Source organism: Silene latifolia, chromosome Y, assembly GCF_048544455.1.
Source record: "Silene latifolia isolate original U9 population chromosome Y, ASM4854445v1, whole genome shotgun sequence".
Taxonomy (NCBI): domain Eukaryota; kingdom Viridiplantae; phylum Streptophyta; class Magnoliopsida; order Caryophyllales; family Caryophyllaceae; genus Silene; species Silene latifolia.
Window position 1 is genome coordinate 198,585,320 of NC_133538.1, and position 18,962 is coordinate 198,604,281.

An 18,962-nucleotide genomic window follows, 5' to 3' on the forward strand; every position below is an offset into this window, starting at 1 on the left:
TCATTAAATAATTGTCTCATCAACACATTGACTAACTTTTTAGTCATATAAGGCATCAATGTGATTATATTTTTATAACCACATCTCTCAAACACATCCTATAGGTGTGACCTTTAGGGACCAGTTGATCACCGCCATCTGTATGATAATAACGTCAAACTTTCTAGCAAGCCAACCGTTATTAGGTAATCGTTAATCAACTGATTAAAATACGAAGTATACCCTTGTGAACCTTTAAGAGATTTATTAATGTTATCACACTAATTTGTGGAGGACACAAGTTCCAACACATAGTGGCAGCACTGAACACAAACACTCCGTCAGAAGGATCCTTTTCCAGAACATTCACCTCGTCGTCAATTGGCAAGATGAGATGAGAGCAGTCTAGGGTCGGCTCATCGTCAGAGATGGCGTGAATTCCCAGAGGATTCGTCTTGTTGTTTGGCTTAGTTGGTGGGGGTATAGGCAAATCTCTCTTCTAAATCATGTCTTGAATGAGGTGCTTGAATTTGAAGCAATTTTCGGTATCATGCCCTTTCCCTCGATGATACTGGAAGTAGGCGTTGGGGTTCCAAAATCGGGATTTCTTGCCGTCGGCCGGGTCCGGGGTGGGCCCGATTGGTTGTAGCTTCCCTTGGTCCATAAGCCTTTTCAGGGCACTTGCATAAGTTGACCCTATGTTGGTGAACACTCTCTGGGGGCGTTCAATTTTCTTGGCAGATGGTTCGACGAGGTTAACCTCATCAATCTTGTTTGTCTGACCGTAAGGGCGAGATCCGGTTGAGGTGTATCCTTGATAACCCCTGTCGGTGGTCTTTGCTAAGACACCCTTTCGGAGGTCGTCCTCAATACGTGTCCCCAGAATCTGCAGATCTTGAAAAGTTTTGATATTCTGATACCTCAGCGGGTTGGCATAAACCGGGCAGAGGTTGTTGACAAATTTTTCCACCAGAGTTGATTCACTCGGCTTACTGACCAATTGAGTACTCACCCTCCTCCAACGGGTTAGGAACTCAGTGAATCCTTCCTTGTCGTTTTGGGTTAACACCTCGAGAGTACGGGTGTTGGCCTGGATCTCGACATTGTCGGCATACTGTTTGGCAAACTCAACTGCGATCTCATCCCAGGTGGTAAGGTTTTTCGGGTCCAAGGAGTAGTACCATTGGCGAGGAATCGGCTCCAAAGAGGATGGGAAGATCCTGGTAAAAAGTTCCTGTTTGACCCCCTTAATGGCCATGTAGTCTTTGAAAGCACGGATGTGGTTTTGTGGGTCCTCCACTCCCTTAAACTTAGGCACATCAGTCAGAGTGAAGTTGTCAGCTAACTGGTCCCCAACAGGTTCGAACCTTCGGTTATTTTCAAGGTGGATGTTGTTACCCCGGGCTAGGAGTTGTTCTTCCAAGAGTTTCAGCCTCTTCTCGGTTTTGATCGAGAGGTGGGGTATTATGTTCCCCAATTTCCTTGTTCTCCAGGGCGTCGATACGGGTCTCGACGCGATCCAGGGTGACCTTAAGAGCGGTAAGCAGGCTGGCTAGCTGATCAGTTGTGACATCTCCGTTGTTATCATTGTTGTTGTTGGACGAAGCTGAAGACGGGGCCATGGCTCTGAGGCAGAAAAACGGCTCACATTACAACTCAATCCGACACGGTTCCAAGACTAAACGCAGACAACACAGTGGACGAGACCAAGATCGACTCAACAAGACCAGGTGACCGTGTGTGGTACCTCGGTGCTGACTTGATTTATGACGTGACGGTGTTTGATCGAACCTTTTACACGAGTCCAACCATGACGACGTGACGCCATTGAACGGGTCTCGTGGTGAGACGACTCATAAGTAAAGACCCATAAGTACGTTTGCTTTGACTCGATAGACACGAGGCGGAATTGGAATGGTGGACTGAAGCTTTCGAAAATAGAAATTTTCAAAAAGATTCATTTGTCGCTTTAGTGGGCGGCTTCCGAAGATAGAAATCTCCGCAAGTCGATTAGTTGAAAAGGGTTGTCTTAAGTTTATTTGCAAAACACGGTTTGAGTTTGAGTCGTCTCGGATAGCAGTGTATTGTTTCCCAAGACGGTTTTGAAATTCAAAATTGTATGTTTTGAAAATCGAGTTTGAAATGTTTGAAGAGGTCTCGCGGACGGTGCATGGTCCTAGGGATCTCGAAAGTGTCTCGAGAAAAGGGTGTGTGCTTTTCTCGGGTTTTGAAAGAGCCATTGTCGGCGCGAAACGGGTTAAAATCCGTGTCTAGACGCGGCGATTATAACGGCGTAAAAAGGTGATTTTGAAATGGTTATACAAAACAAGGTTTGAAAATCGTCATTACGACGGCCTAGAAAGGCGATTTGAAATGGTTATACAAAACCTAGTTTGAAAATCGTCATTACGACGGCCTAGAAAGGCGTGTTGAAATGGTTATACAAAACCGAGTTTGAAAATCGTCACTACGACGGTTGATACGTGCCTAATGTATAGTCTTTTTAGCCTATTTCAGCACGTATTTCTATGCATTTCTATACCGTTTTTATGGTATTTTGCCCCGAATTGGCTACTTTGGTGTATTTTGTCCTTTTTGTAGGAATGATCGCGAAAGTAGTGGAACCACACTCCTTTTTGTCCTTTTTGCATGCATTTAGAGGAGACGGGATTGTGAGTGAGATCTTTGCGCTTGGAAGCGTCATGGCACGCATTACGAGACACTTGGGTGAAGACGTGAGCTGAAATGAAGACATAGTCATTCGATCGAGCTGTTTCTCGATCGATCGAGTGATTTCTACACCTCGATGGTCGATCGATTTGTTCCTCGATCGATCGAGTAATCTACAAGACCAAGTCCTCGATCGAGTAACTTTGTTGGTCGATCGAGTAACCTTTTATTTGAGAAGTTGGTCGATCGAGTGGTTTAATCCACTCGATCGAGTGGTTTTTATGAGCATGGGCTTTTAATTAGTCCGTGTATTATTTTGTTTCGCAAAGCTTTAGTACTTTTCTATATAAACCTAAGTTAATTAGGTTAATAAGGGATCTTACCTTTTAATCTGTCAACTCTTTTACTGAAACCTTAGTACGTAGCTTTTCTTTCCTTCACTGTTACTTTTGCTTGGGATTATTATTGCTCGGATTCAGTTGTTCTTTACGCCGGATTCGCACTGATTGTAATCCTTTCTCTCCCTTTATTAATAATAATCAATTGTTGCTTTAATTTCTCATTGTGTTCTTATTTTCCCATTGCCCTAATTTTCATTATTGCGATTCATTGTTTATTCATTATGTTTTCTCTTTGGAAATTTGTCTCTTTGTTAGTTTAATTACCGACATGAGTAGCTAAACTCCCTTCATGTTAGGATTAGGGAATCTACGGTAGAAAGATGACGATTTAGTAGATGAATTAGACAAATTAATCACGAGACTTTGTCACTAAAGCAATTTAACTGTAATTCCCGACCTAGTTGAGTGCACGCTTCTATGTCACCCATTAAACTGGCTAAACTTAATCCTGGATCAAAAGATTGGACTAAATAGGCTTGCTATAAACAGTAGACTACCCTAATGAGGACGAAAGTTAAGTTAGTGGTATTTTAGGATAGAAAGTGGACCGAAAGGACCTTTTAACATCCGTCTCACATTAGTTCGCCCTCGAATCATTTTTGAGTTGAGTTATTGGACTACCGTAGTGAACCGAAATCCCGACATGTCCCTCTCTTCTTGATAGTTTAATCATATTTATTGCTTTTATTACTCCTTGCCTTATTTCTCTTCCCTTCAGACTTCGTAGTTTAGAACCAATTTCAAACAAACCCCCAATTGTTACCATAGGATTAGAAATAGACAGCTATAGTTACGTTACCTCCCTGTGGATTCGATACTCGACTGCCTCTGCTACATTTTAGTTGAGACCGTTAGGTTTTATCTTTGATAGGGTTGCGATAGCCGTGTCAAATTTTGGCGCCGTTGCCGGGGAGGCAATTGTTCAATTTATTAGTTGCTTTATTTTTAGTCCTTTTCAGTCTAAGGGACACCCGTTCCTTAGACTATTCTTATTTTCTGTTGTAGTTTCTTCTTATGCGCAGTCGCAGGTGGTCCACTACTACCATTCGATCCTGAGATTGAAAGATCTTTGCACGTAAAGAGGAGATTATTTCAAGACCAACAGTCAGAGGAAGAGTCTAGTTCTCGTTCCAACTATTACGAGAACGAACTGTTCGAGGATAATCCACCTTCCTCTCCAGTTTCACACTCATCAGTTGAAACCGTCACTTTTCCAGACTTTCCCGAAATGGCCGAAGAAGCGACCATTGCCAGTCATTCTGAACCCACAGCTGAGGATCTTTACAAGGGGTTCGAGTTACTGGGGAAGCTCGGAAATTGAACCGAAACCCGCTTATATCGGTTTGATCGAGAGAAATCGGTTCGGGGAGCTGAATCAAGATGCGGCTCAAGATATGGAGACTTTTATTGATTATTCTTTGCTCCATACCCCCACTTCTTTGGCGTGAAAGAGATCGGATAAAAGAAACCATGTTCATCTTCTCACTCCGCGATGCCGCGAGGGAGTGGTATAGGGATTTGGACCGAGCTGCTCACGGCATAAGCGATCGGAATTCACGGCTTTAGCGTTCTATAAGAAGTATTTTTCTCGCATCGAGGACTATTGCCATTAGAGCTCAGATAATGAGCTTCAAACAAAGGGCCTGACGAGAACTTTCACGAGGCATGGGTTCGATTTAAGAAGCTAGTGCGTACCATACCGCACCATGGCTTCGAAAAATGGAGCTTGTGCAATCATTTCTATAATGGTCCGCATTTACGATCGAGGGCTATTTTGGACGCTGCAGCCAATGGCCGATTTGCTGAAAACTTAGGAGCAACCAAGGGGTGGAAGATCATAGATGATTTGGCCATCCATAAGGCTGAATATGGGAACTCGAGAGGAAATCAAAGAAGAGCTGCTGAATCTTCTTCTGTCGCTGCACTTGAAGCTCTTACAGCAAGGTTTGACAAGTATGAGCTAGGAGGAGCTCCAAGGAAGGCATGTATCAGGTTAATGCTATGACAGACGGTCCTTTCGTCTGTAGAAGATGTGGGGGAGAGGGACATGTCTCAGATCATTGTCCCAGTCCTTTTGAGAAATGCGCTGCCTTTCAACACTACAGGCAGAATAACAGTTACTATGAGCCGAATGTCCACCCCAATTTGAGGTGGAGCAATCAGAATGTGCTCAATCCCACTGCCCCTCCGCAGCGGCCGTACATTCCTCCACACAAGAATCAACAGGGCTATCAGAAGCCTCCCTCTTTCAACCCTCCTAACCAAAGTACATCTTCTAGTGGGGTGAGTGAATTGGGTGAGCTTAAGTCCATGATGCAAGCCATATCGAAGCAATTGCAGCTGAATGATCAACAAAATCAACAGCAAAACGCGTCATATAAGGCACTTGAGACTCAAGTTGCCCAACTTGCTGCAAATCAATCCTCGAGGAAGCCGGGTCAATTACCGACTCAAAATGAGAAGAATCCACACGAGACGGTAAATCTGATAGAATTGAGAAGCGGTCTTTCTTATGAGGGACCGGAAGTGCAAAAATCAGACCCTAAGGAAGCCATTACTGATGGTGAACGATGTATCTTGTCAAGAAAAAGGACTCACGACAAAGCGATTACTCGATCGATCAAGGTGGTGTTCGATCGAGTGGAAATGGTGAAGAAACAGTCGATCGAGTAATTTCCCTGCTCGATCGAGTGAACAGGAAGGTGAAGTTGGTCGACCGAGTGGTAATGTTACTCGATCGACTGACAATGATGAAGAAACAACTCGATCGAGTGAGGAAGTTGGTCGATCGAGTGGTATTGATGACGGGAAGCTTATACGAAAGCCTGCTAGTGCTCGTTTAAGCGAGATATCACCGGAAAGACCTCGTTCGAGAGGTAAGAAGCGCCCAAAGGATATTGAACTTGCACCGGAAGACACTTTGGAAGAGAGAAACAAGGGACTCGAGATACCAATCACGGTTCCCTTCCCGAGGCGGCTGCAGAATACCAAAGTTAATCAACAGTTTGGCAAATTTGTCGAACTTTTGAAAAAAGCCTGGAAGTCGCCGTTCGTTCTGAATTGCTAACTAAGGTACCCTCTTATTTAAAGTTTATGAAAGAAATTTTAGCACGTAAGAGGACTATTAATGTGTGAGACCGTAGCTTTGACCGAGGTGGGGTCACCCTATTTCAAAATAAGTTACCCCTAAGCAATCGGACCGGGTAGTTTTTCGATTCCGTGTCATATCGGTATGCAGTTGATTGATAATGCGTTATGCGATTTAGGCGCTAGCGTAAGTGTCTTACCTTTGTCTCTGGCTAAGAGACTCGGTTTGACAAAACTGAGTTGCACCAACATGACTGTCCAGATGGCCGACCGTAGTCTATCACGGCCATTAGGTATAGTAGAAGATGTACCTATTCAGATCGGGAAGTTCTTTATTCCCGTTGATTTCGTTGTCTTAGACATCCCCGAAGATGCACACACCCCCATTATTTTAGGGAGACCATTTCTATCCACTGCCCGTGCAGTAATAGACGTCAGGGGGAAGACTTTGACCTTCCAGGTAGGGGACGAGGAGCCGATTTTTCATCGGTCAAGTTCGGGAGAGCTCCCATGCAAGCCCGACCTTGCAATGCTCTTTCTTCTATTAGTCCTATTATTGACACTCCAGATGAAAATTTGGAGAATATTGTCATTATTGCTAACCCTCCGCCTCATACTGAGAGCAAAAAGGAGGAAAGTTCGTCTGTTTTTCTCACTACAGGTACAGATGAAAGCAAAGATGGGGCTGTCAAGGGACATGGTGCAACCACTATCAATCAACTCGGAAACAAGGATGCCAAAGAAGATGACAGAGGAGCAAGGACGAAGCAAGTTCGAACCTACGTGGATTGGAACTACATTCCTCCTACTGTTGCAAATAGTAATTCAAGCTCATGGAAATTAAAGAGGTCGGTCGGTATTCTTTGAAGTGACGTCCTCATCGAGAAGCCCACGAAGGGGCTACTGAAATTTGATGAGAATTAAACGGGGAAATGCCCCGTGTAACACCTTGTAATAGACAATTTTTGAATTTCTTTTAACTTTGTTTTATTGCGTTTTTAATTAGGACAATTAGTTTTAGACAATTTTTAGCGTATACGTAAGACTATAGACTGTGTTTTTGCGTTTTTGGTATTTTGGGAAATTTTTCCACTTGTCTTATGCAGGTTTGGGGAAGTTTCACGCATTCCGAGGAAGAAAAGACGAAATAAAAAGGCCTACGCGAGGAAAAGTTCTCGATCGAGTACTTTCTGTACTCGATCGAGTGGAAAAAGGGTCGATCGAGTAGTCTATTTACTCGATCGAGAAAGGCCAAAAGAGGAACTGGTCGATCGAGTGCATTATATTCGATCGAGCAACAGGGACATCAAAAGTCCTCGATCGAGTGATTTAAAACCACTCGATCGAGTGGTATGAACAGGACACGGGAGTTTTCTAAACTTAAACTCTTTATTTCCTTTTCTAATTCATTTCTATCCCTAATTCCGTCTAACCCCTCTCCCTAATTGCGTTTTCCATTCCCCCAAATCCCCATTTTCTTGCCCAAATCACCAAATCCGCCACCTACAATTCCTTCCTTGCATAATAATCTTCAAAAGCCCCTTGTTTTCCCCCCTATTTGTGCTCGTTTTCTCGGTATTTAAGGGGATTTAGGGTTTGCGGTTTTAAGCTGTTAACTCGCCATTGTTGCTTGTTTATTTGAAGTTTAATTGCAATTGTAGGATCATTCTCACCAAGTAAGCATTCCTTTTACTTTTTTCTGCCTTTTAATTTCAATTACTTTGATTATTATGAGGTAAAAATCGAATTAGGGTTTGAATATCCATATTTAGTCGAATTGTTTCGACTTAATTGTGTTTGTGTGCCCTTATTTAGCTTGCTTGATGATCATATCTCAATTCCTCACTGTTTCCACATGTTTAGTTTGAAATTTGCGCGAGTTCCCGCGATTAGGGCTTCTAAGTCGAATTTTTCGACTGTCAGACGGTCTATATGCTTTCTTGCTTGTTTAACTTCAGTTCTTGCATACTTGTTGCTGTAGTTAACTGCTTTTTCCGTCTCCTATCGCCTTTACATGCTGTAAATCATTGGGAATCATGCACTGTGAGTCGAAATTTTTCGACTGCTAGGGGACTTACATGCTATCATGCAGTTTTTCATGCTGTTTTTAGTCTCCGTTAGCAGTCATTCCGTTGTCATTTTATCATCACTCACGTACTGTACTTCGAACTTATTGAGGATTGTTGGATTTTATCTGCTGAGAGTCGATTATCTTTCGACTGATAGGGCCTTTATGTCTTTGTCACATCTTTGGTTAACGTGTTATTTTAGCCACGGTTAGTAGCCGTTTTTCTTATCATGCCCTTTACCATGTTGCAGGATGGATACCGGTGCTTTACCTTCTACTAGTACCGCCTCCAGTCCATCCTCGAGCGAGTCAGTGGCCCCTGTTGTTGCCACTAGCTCCGCCTTAGTCACCACGGCCCCTTCAGCTGTTGCTTCTATACCTGCCGGGCCGTTCTCTATGCTGGGTCGAGAAGCCACACCTCGATTCCCGCAACCTGGTATGCTGCCACCTAGGCCGAGCCAGCCGGCTAGCCAGTTAGCCCTTGCTTCCAGCCCTTCGGAGGCTGTTGTTACGGGAGAGGCCGCTCTCACCCCTTTACCAGGGATGCCCACGGTACGTTTTCCTTCCGCGGATCACCGGACTCGGTTATCCGCTTTGCTTCGTTGCCCTCTATCCTCTACCCGTTTCCTTGCACGGACTGACCTAGAGACCTTAGGGATTTATGAGGAGGTCTGTAGTTTGTTGAACGGGACGGGTATGTCGGGTCTGATTACCATGCAGGAAGCTGCTATTCGTATCCCTACATACGAGTTTTTCAGCTCCTACTCTTTTGACACCGACTCTTACGATTCCAACTCCTCTAGTCCTTGCATTCACTTCCGACTCCGCAACGAGTCGCACCATTGGACTTTGGCCAGGTTTGGGGAGGTTCTTGGCCTCGTTAGTGACGGTCCCACCGACCCACCTCGGGATCTCCTTGACCACTGGGCGCACTTTCTCACACTCCTTACGCCACGCGGAAGGGAGCTCACGTTCACTTACCTGCTCCCCGTTACTTTTTGCGACTGATAGGAGAGACCATCTTTGGGCGACCTGAGCCCAATAACGTGACCAACACTGAGCTAGCGATTCTCGCGGGGTACCTTAACATTGACTCCGGTACCCCGTTTGTTCTAAACATTGCTTACTTGGTAGCTCAGCATTGGAACGGGATTGGGACGAGGGTCAAGACCTCTGTTGTCTGCGGCGGGCTAGTCACTAGGATTGCCCGCCATCTTTACCCCACTGAGCCTGGACTTACTGCGCCTCAAAAGCAGGCTTACCTTGACTTGGCTGCCATGGTTGACTTCGCCTGGTTCCCGAAGAAGGGCGCGAGGACGTGGAAGATTTGTGGTTCCACGTCTGTTACCTTGCCGTGCCCTACCCTTCCTCCACTTTTACCGCTCCCGACTGCTGCTGAGGGAGCGAGGCCACCTCCACCCACTTACCACCTTACCTTCACCCCTACTTCTTCTTCTAGGAAGAGGAAGCGGGAGGCCGGAGAGTCATCTACCCTCAGTTCGACTCGGCTCGACCGGGACCCACACAGACTCCCACGCCCGCACCTCCACTTACCCCTCCTCCTCTCGGTTCGGCCTTGCCGGCCAATTTTGTTTGCCCTCCTGTTTTAGGGGCGCCCGAGGTCATGGACCAAGGGCGTCGTGATGCCTTGCTTCTGGATATGTGCAGGTACCTTAATGAGATGAGACGGGATATGGCCTTGGCTGTATTCCCGCTCTACGAGTTCCATATCCGAGCACGACGACCGATTCCAGAGGGGTGGCCGCATCCCTCCTTCTAGCGATACCCAGAGGGTGGGTACCCTCCACTCCACTCTGACTCAGAGGACGAGGCGGAGGAGACACCGGTAGCACGAGAGGTGCGGTTACGGGCTGAGCAGGCGGCACAGCGAGCTGCCAGAGAGGAGGCTGAGGGGTAATATCCGTATAATACCCTTAAATTATAGGACTATAACGTAAATTTAATATGCAATTTATTGTCATAAACGAAAAACAACAATGAAACGATAAAGATTAAGAATCAACCTCGGGTTCTTTGTAGTGCGGCGTAAAGAACAGAAATCAACAGAGATTTCCTCCTAATCGTTACACCCAAGACCGTCTGAGACTATGCCCTTGTGCTAGAATTACTCTCTAATTGATTTGCAATATTGAGAGAGTTGTTATGTGAGTTTTTCCGATGTGAGATCTGAATTTTGAGAGGCAATGTTCTCAAAACCCTAATTATTTTTGCAAAATGACAATTAGGTTACAAAAAGAGAGAGAGCTCCCTTTTTGTTCATTTGGTTCGGCCAAAACCGAGTGAGAGGGGAAGCCTTGGGCTTTTTCATTTCCTCTTCATTTTAACTCGTGGTCCGACTCCAAGTTACTAAATGTATATGACGCGGTCTTATTATAAATTGTCATCGGTTGTCGGTATTTTAAAACATCGTCTAGTAACAAGTATTAGCCGATATATTAATACATGTCCGACAAAAACAATATTGTATAATTAATTCAATATACATTAATTAAATATAACCGTTTATATTTAATTTACGAATTAACTACTTAATTCGCCTTAGCCAATATTATTTAATTCGTATTAAATAAAATATCTCAACATCGCATTTTTGACTAATTACTAGTCAAATAACTCGGACTAACTGCTTAGTCAATTTTCTGGCATCAACATGACTGTATTTTCATACCGTCACATCTCTCAAACGTATCCTATAGGTGTGACTTATAGGGACCAGTTGATCACCGCCATCTGTATGACAATAACGTCAAACTTATCTAGCAAGCCAACCGTTATTGATAAACGTGGACCAACTGATTATGATACAAAAGTATACCCTTTGATCCTTTTAGAGATTTATAAGTCCTTGCACTAACTGTAAAGGACACCAGCCCCAACAGAGGCGAGCGACCCCCCGTTCACACCAGGTCCGGAGGATGTGGGCGGAGATGACGATTAGAGGTTCCCCTGGTTTGTTGCTGGTTTGGGGAAACCGTTTTGTTGGGTCGGAGTACCATGGAGGCGGCGACGACGACGAGTAGCTACTGGTCTACTCACTTCCCCAGTTTTCTGGCTGGTTTGGGGAAGTTCGTGTTTTGTATGTTCTCTTACTCTTTTTATTTCGTCTCCTTTATTTTTATTTCGTTGGTTGTATTTTCCCGTTCCCCATTTTTCTGTGGTGTATCTTTGGAGGACAACGCGAGGGCGTTGTCCGTTTTGGTTTGGGGAGGGTATTGCATCCTTTGAGTCTGCATCTGCATTTGTTTTGCATTCACGTTTAATTTTTCAGCTTGCATTGTTGTTTATTTTCAATAAAAATCAAAAAAAAAATTAGAAAAATTTCAAAAATTCAAAAACATTTCACGTTTACTGTTGCATATAGGTTGAGTCGGAACGGTAGATTCCCGTGATGAAATTGCACTTTAACTTGTCATTTTACTTGAGCCTTGCACTTTTATTGATAGTTTTTAGCCTTGTCATACGCATAATCTACGAATTTCTGTTCAAATATAAGCTGACTGTTTAGACTTGACCTATAAATTGGCAAACTACTTAAAAATTCTGAGTTTTAGAGCCATTACTGGTGACATTCATGACCAGTTCATTAGGAATTTTGAGAGTAGTACTCCTTGCATAGCATGTTCATCTCTTTTGCACATTTATGACATTCAATTTCTCGTCAAATGCACATATTCGGGTTTATGGTTGGTGTCACATGCAGGGAGGGTCTTGCAATTTCCCCTTTCTTTATATCTTTCACCCATTTAGCTCCACATTAGCCAAAACTTGCCTTTTTGACCCATTAGCTACATTCCAAACTAAGCCTGCCTAGTCAAGCTAGTTAGTATGTTCCTTGTGGTATGTTTTCCATTGCAGTTTGGTCCGTAATTCTTGTTTGGAGTTGGTGTTTGTATTAAGGAAGGAGGAAAGAAAAAAAGTATTGAAAAAAAAAAAAAAAAAAAAAGAAAACGTGAAAGAAGAAAAAAAAAAGAAAAAAATATGAAAAAAGAAAAAAAGAGCTGAAACGAAAAAAAAGAGAAAGAAAAATTGTGAAAATAGTTGTGCCCTCTTGTCAGAGTTGAGAAGATGTTTGAAGACGTACAATCGACAAGGGTTGTTGTTTCAGTTAGTTATTTCAGACGGTGTTTTTTTTAAAAGGGAAGTTGTGGTATCGACTCCTCCGTTCTATCCCATTTTTTTGAGGAGATTGTGCTTTGAGTCTAGTGAGTTTTGTGCCAAGTGAAGGGCGCTTGTACTTAGTCTTTCAGTCAGTTGAGATCCGGATGGTTTCATTATGGTCTTGTTAGGAACTAGCTTGACGCTTTTACCTCCACTTTTCCATAACTTGTTTTGCCTTTTCTCACCTGAACCTCACTATTCCCATATTATTTGCAAACCCTCGGCTGTGACGGACATTATCGGTTGGAATTTGTGCATTAGTACTTGAATTGTCTTTCATTTTTGTTGCATGCATGCTATGTAGGGTGATTAGGTGAGTGACTGTCTTTTCTTCCCTCTTTTACATATAACATTTGCCCTTTGCTTCATGAGAGAAGAGTGACCACGTGAGAGTCCAATTTTGTTGGTCTTACAAGGTCGATAGGTCACTTTATTTACGAATGACTTATAATTCGTTTTGCATCTTTTGCTTGGCTTTAATGTTGATTTTTGTTGCATTAAATTGGTTCAAGTAGACAAGTTAAGCTAGCTCTGAGTTATCATTTCCGTTCCATTAGTTTAGTTTTGAGTTTACTCGAGGGCGAGTAAAGGTTTGGTTTGGAGAGATTTGATACGTGCCTAATGTATAGTCTTTTTAGCCTATTTCAGCACGTATTTCTATGCATTTCTATACCGTTTTTATGGTATTTTGCCCCGAATTGGCTACTTTGGTGTATTTTGTCCTTTTTGTAGGAATGATCGCGAAAGTAGTGGAACCACACTCCTTTTTGTCCTTTTTGCATGCATTTAGAGGAGACGGGATTGTCCCAGAGTGAGATACTGCGCTTGGAAGCGTCATGGCACGCATTACGAGACACTTGGGTGAAGACGTGAGCTGAAATGAAGACATAGTCATTCGATCGAGCTGTTTCTCAGTCGATCGAGTGATTTCTACACCTCGATGGTCGATCGAGTTCCTCGATCGATCGAGTAAAGCCGCACAAGACCAAGTCCTCGATCGAGTAACCTGTTGGTCGATCGAGTAACTTTTGCTGAGAAGTTGGTCGATCGAGTGGTTTAATCCACTCGATCGAGTGGTTTTTATGAGCATGGGCTTTTAATTAGTCCGTGTATTATTTTGTTTCGCAAAGCTTTAGTACTTTTCTATATAAACCTAAGTTAATTAGGTTAATAAGGGATCTTACCTTTTAATCTGTCAACTCTTTTACTGAAACCTTAGTACGTAGCTTTTCTTTCCTTCACTGTTACTTTTGCTTGGGATTATTATTGCTCGGATTCAGTTGTTCTTTACTTGATTCAGGATTCACACCGATTGTAATCCTTTCTCTCCCTTTATTAATAATAATCAATTGTTGCTTTAATTTCTCATTGTGTTCTTATTTTCCCTTTGCCCTAATTTTCATTATTGCGATTCATTGTTTATTCATTATGTTTTTCTTTGAAATTTGTCTGCTGTTAGTTTAATTACCGACATGAGTAGCTAAACTCCCTTCATGTTGGGATTAGGGAATCTACGGTAGAAAGATGACGATTTACTAGATGAATTAGACGAATTAATCACGAGACTCTGTCACTATAGCAATTTAACTGTAATTCCCGACCTAGTTGAGTGCACGCTTCTATGTCACCCATTAAACTGGCTAAACTTAATCCTGGGTCGAAAGATTGGACTAAACAGGCCTGCTATAAACAGTAGACTACCCTAATGAGGACGAAAGTTAAGTTAGTGGTATTTTAGGATAGAAAGTGGACCGAAAGGACCTTTTAACATCCGTCTCACATTAGTTTGTCTGAATCATTTACAGCTGAGTTATTGGACTACCGTAGTGAACCGAAATCCCGACATGTCCCTCTCTTCTTGATAGTTTAATCATATTTATTGCTTTTATTACTCCTTGCCTTATTTCTCTTCCCTTCAGACTTCGTAGTTTAGAACCAATTTCAAACAAACCCCCAATTGTTACCATAGGATTAGAAATAGACAGCTATAGTTACGTTACCTCCCTGTGGATTCGATACTCGACTGCCTCTGCTACATTTTAGTTGAGACCGTTAGGTTTTATCTTTGATAGGGTTGCGATAGCCGTGTCAACGGCCCAGAAAGGCGTGTTGAAATGGTTATACAAAACCGAGTTTGAAAATCGTCATTACGACGGCCCAAAAAGGCGTGTTGAAATGGTTATACAAAACCGAGTTTGAAAATCGTCATTACGACGGCCTAGAGAGGCGTGCATCGGTCGGAGAAAGACCGAGGTTTGAAATGGCCATTATAACGGCGCAAAAAGGTGTTTTGAAAGTTTGAAATGACACGGAAGGACTTATGATCAAGTAGCACATAAGCACTCACAGTTTCATTATATTATGCATCATGCTGACACGGGTTTTGGCTTAAAAGGGTGGGTTACACACCAAGCAATCAAACCTCGATTTGCAAGAGGGATACCAATCCAAACAAAATGTGTAAGGAGGGTGCCCTAGCCTCGTGCTCGAAAGTGATGAAAGCTCTTTGACGAAACAGAAATGTGTAACGTCAATGGTATGCTTGAGTCAATCGGGACTCGAAATGCGGGGATGAGAAAACTCACGCCGACGGGACGAGCCAATTGGTCGAAAAGGGTTAGGTTGTGGGCCCGGACAAGGAACCCGACCGTGACCGTAATATCAATTAATGCATTCCAACCAAGACCTCGTTCGAGTCTCACCATCTAGGGATCACAAAGACGTAAGTGTCCTAGTATTCCCCAGCGGAGTCGCCAATCTGTGGTCATGGGCCATGTCTCGGTCTGCGGAATCGGGCCGCCTACCTGTCCGTAGTCGCGGGCCACCTGCAAGTCCAGTCGATCTGTGGGCATGCAGCGGTCTTTTGAAAGCTACGCTCGGCGGCGTAAAGATGCCTTCGACCGGATCGTTTTAGATCGGTCGGTTTCGTCTCGGTATGGGTCTCGAAACGATTAGAGATGTTAGGAGTCGCCACCAAGAATTTGTGGGATGCCTGGAACCCGTTCGAATTCCACTTTATACCTCGGTCAAATCGAAGCATAAAGCAGCGTTTTGACATAGGTACTAAAGATAAGGAAATCGTCCCTCTTTAGCATCCTATCTCTAGAATGATTCTCGTACGCCCTAGATAAGGTCGTCCACTATCCAAAGTTTCTGAGTAAGAGGTGAAGGTACGTATTGGGAAGCCCTTTAATCAGACACCCATCCCGCCCGCGTTTAGCATCCTCTACTGATCGATCTTGGTTGGTTGAATGCAAAAGATGATAAAACGGTTTAAATGCATGAATGCGCATCCAATGATTTAAACCTAACATGTGAGAGCTTTCTAAGTCAGTTGATTTAATCCACGTATCAAGTATAAGATGTCGAGTTGGATTAATGATTGATTTGCATGCAAGACGGAAATTAAACATCCATTTACCGTATTAGGTTTAGGGTGCATAACATGATCCAGTTGTCTTAGTAAGGCATTTTCCAAATATGGTTTGAATAGTCATCTTATCTGTCTTATATCCGGGTTAACCGGAGTCAGGATCGTCCTGGACTAATGCTGGAAGGGAACATGCCCTGTACCAGACTGCAATAAGAGGCGCGAGCCAGCCGGCGGTGTAAGGGGCCTCCCTCTGGTTTTGAAAATGAGAAAGAAAAGGCCTGCTTGAGGCGCGGGTTAGCCAACGGTTGTATGCCGTGTTCTGACTATTTAGAAAACGTTATAAAACGTGTTAAAAAATGGGTATTTGAACCCGGTTTGATTTTGAAAGGGTCGTTTAGACCGCATTTGTTGATTTGAAGAACTAGACTCGAATAATCATCATTATTTGATAATATTCGGTGTCGGGTTCGGTTTGACAAGCTTGACATGAATAGTTTTGAAAATGATTATGGACTAATTTTTTTAAGTCCATTTTGAATGTAATTAGTCGGTACTCATCATCGTACCCGGGTTAAAATCCGGCATGGTATGTATAACCAAGGATGACTTTGTGTTGGTGACTAATATGTTTGTTTAAAAAATGTAAAGAAATGAAATAATAGGCTTTAAAATACCTTTTAAATGTCATTAACCAAATATTATCACCGAAACACGGATTTAACCGTCTTGGTATGAAGAACCAAGGGTGAAAAATGTTTTATGGTTAAAACATGTGAAGTGAAACAAAAAGGTTTCGAAAATACTTGAAATGGTAAAAACCGATTACAAATATGAAAAATGAGTTGAGGGAAATGACGAGAACAAACACGGTTGATCTCTGGTCTGGGCACCCCATTTAGGCGCGAGCCATTTGGCGACCTAAGGGGCTTCTGCCTCAGACCAAAAATCGGTTTTGGCTCGTTTATCCCATGTTTTGGTTCATGTTATGCATGTTTTAGCATGTTAAAGTCATGAAACAAATGAAAACATAATAAAAGAGGATTTTTACACCCTCATACTTACATGTTTGGTTATGGTTAGTGACCGACGTAAGTGTAACAACTTGTTTGATCGGAAAAAAACTCGGTTTAAAACCGTTTTGGTAAGTAAAGAGTGTTTTAAAAGTTTAGTGATGGTCTAGTGGTCAAAGTGGTCGGACAAGTGATTTAATGCAAGATGACGGTACCAAACAATGTGTAAGGCTCGTGTTTACGATCGGTAGGTCGTAAACACGCGTCGGATTGTGACTTAAGAAGTCGAGTCGAGAATTTTAAGGGAGAAAAGAAGGGGCGGACACTCGCGTAAGTCTCAAATGGGTGGCATTTGAGGGTTATTTATAGGCGAATGAGTGGTTGTGTGAGTTTTGAGCGACGTGGCCACCTGGGCTGCTCAAAGAGGCGCGAGCCACGTCACGGGTCTTCGAGGTGTGTTGTCGCTTTCACAACAAACGCAATAATGATTTGTTCTATCCTAGGTTTTGTAGTCACATGTTTGGTACTTGACCATTCATGAATCCGGGAAAACTTAAGATAGAAGGTTTGAAATGTTTGTTTTTTGTGGTTGACTCGGTTTGACTCGTTGTTGGAGTCGGGATTTGAATTTTGGAGTCGGTTTTTGGTCCGGTGTCGGTTTTGACTCTAGTTAGTGTCATTGCGACCCCGTCGTCGTGCATTAAATACTCCAGGTATTTTTCAAATGTTTTGAAATGTTTTATTTTCGAAATCGTTTTAAGTTTTCCGACGTAAAGTTGTACACAAACTGTCGATCAAACGCCGCGATTCCAAAACATGTTGTAGTCCGATAATCATCGGGTGTTTGTTGGAGTCTCAGCAGATACTGGGTATCTACATTTTGTTTTTCTTTTTTTTAATTAGGTGGACTATCTTGGTGTTAAAAACTTAAAAACCATTAATATGTGGCAAGTGTGCTCAGCCTTTTGTCTTGTATTTTGTTTTTGTGTTTGAATTTCTTTATCTTCTTTTATCCCTCAATTAAATTTGGTCTTTCATAATAAAAAAATACAAAAATAGTAGTCACACTATCAAGTGAATAGTTTATATTTGCTTTATTTTGTGAGGGAAAAAAAGTAGTAAATGTAAATTATTGACTGAGACGGGAGGACTAGTAAAACAATCACTAATAATATAAAATGGTTTGCTAAGATAAAGAAACACCGTTAATATGTTTCCTTACTCTTTATTAGCTATTGATCGTGAGGAAGAAAATGTTAAATAATTTTTTTAGCCATAATCATGTAACACTTGAAATATTTATATACTATTTTTTTTTATTCCAAGTTTTTTAATTTAATAGTTGTTGTTTTACTGTATAATATAATAGTTACCTTGATTATACTCTACACATTTTAGACAATTCATGGATTATACGGTATAGAATTCGAGCTTTGTAATAAAGTATCCGAGCTGTTTGTTAAAGAATATAAGCTTTATTAGAAAGTATCTGAACTCATCCATTTACACATTAAAAATATGAACTTTGAATTAGCTCGGAAAAAAATACATATAAGCTTGGATTCTTATACCTTGGTTGTATAATGCTCTATATACAACTGGATATATAATCCTATTTGTGCATTTCAGAGCTATTATAGTTATTTAAGGATGTTTCATCTAACAACTCTTGATATTTAGTGTAACACCCTCATACTCCAAGTGCCTTACCAGGACCACTTAAGGCATGAGAATACTACCATCTCGGTTACCCGAGGCAATGATAATCAAATAGACAATAACAAAACGTCCTTTAATAATAATAAAGTTTAAGTGATACAAGTCAAACTCCAAAACTGATAAAAGGAAATACAAGGTTCTCAAAACTGTCAACTACTAAACAACTAAAAAATGTTCGACACAGCGGAAGACTTCTAAAACTGCAACGTGATGACTCATCCCAGCTATCTCATGCGCATCGTTTCATACCTGCTCAATAATTGCTCACCACCCCCGAATGGATCATCACAGTTTTTAAAACATTTAACGGGGTTAGTACTGATTACATAAAAACAACAACAGCCACAACGAAACAAATGCCAAAACAGCTCAACAACACAACAATTCTCCAGTCTCCATAACCAATCTCTACACAACTGACTACACACTAAAATGTGTAGTCCTGCCAGAGTACCCATCGCAACAAGTACTCCACA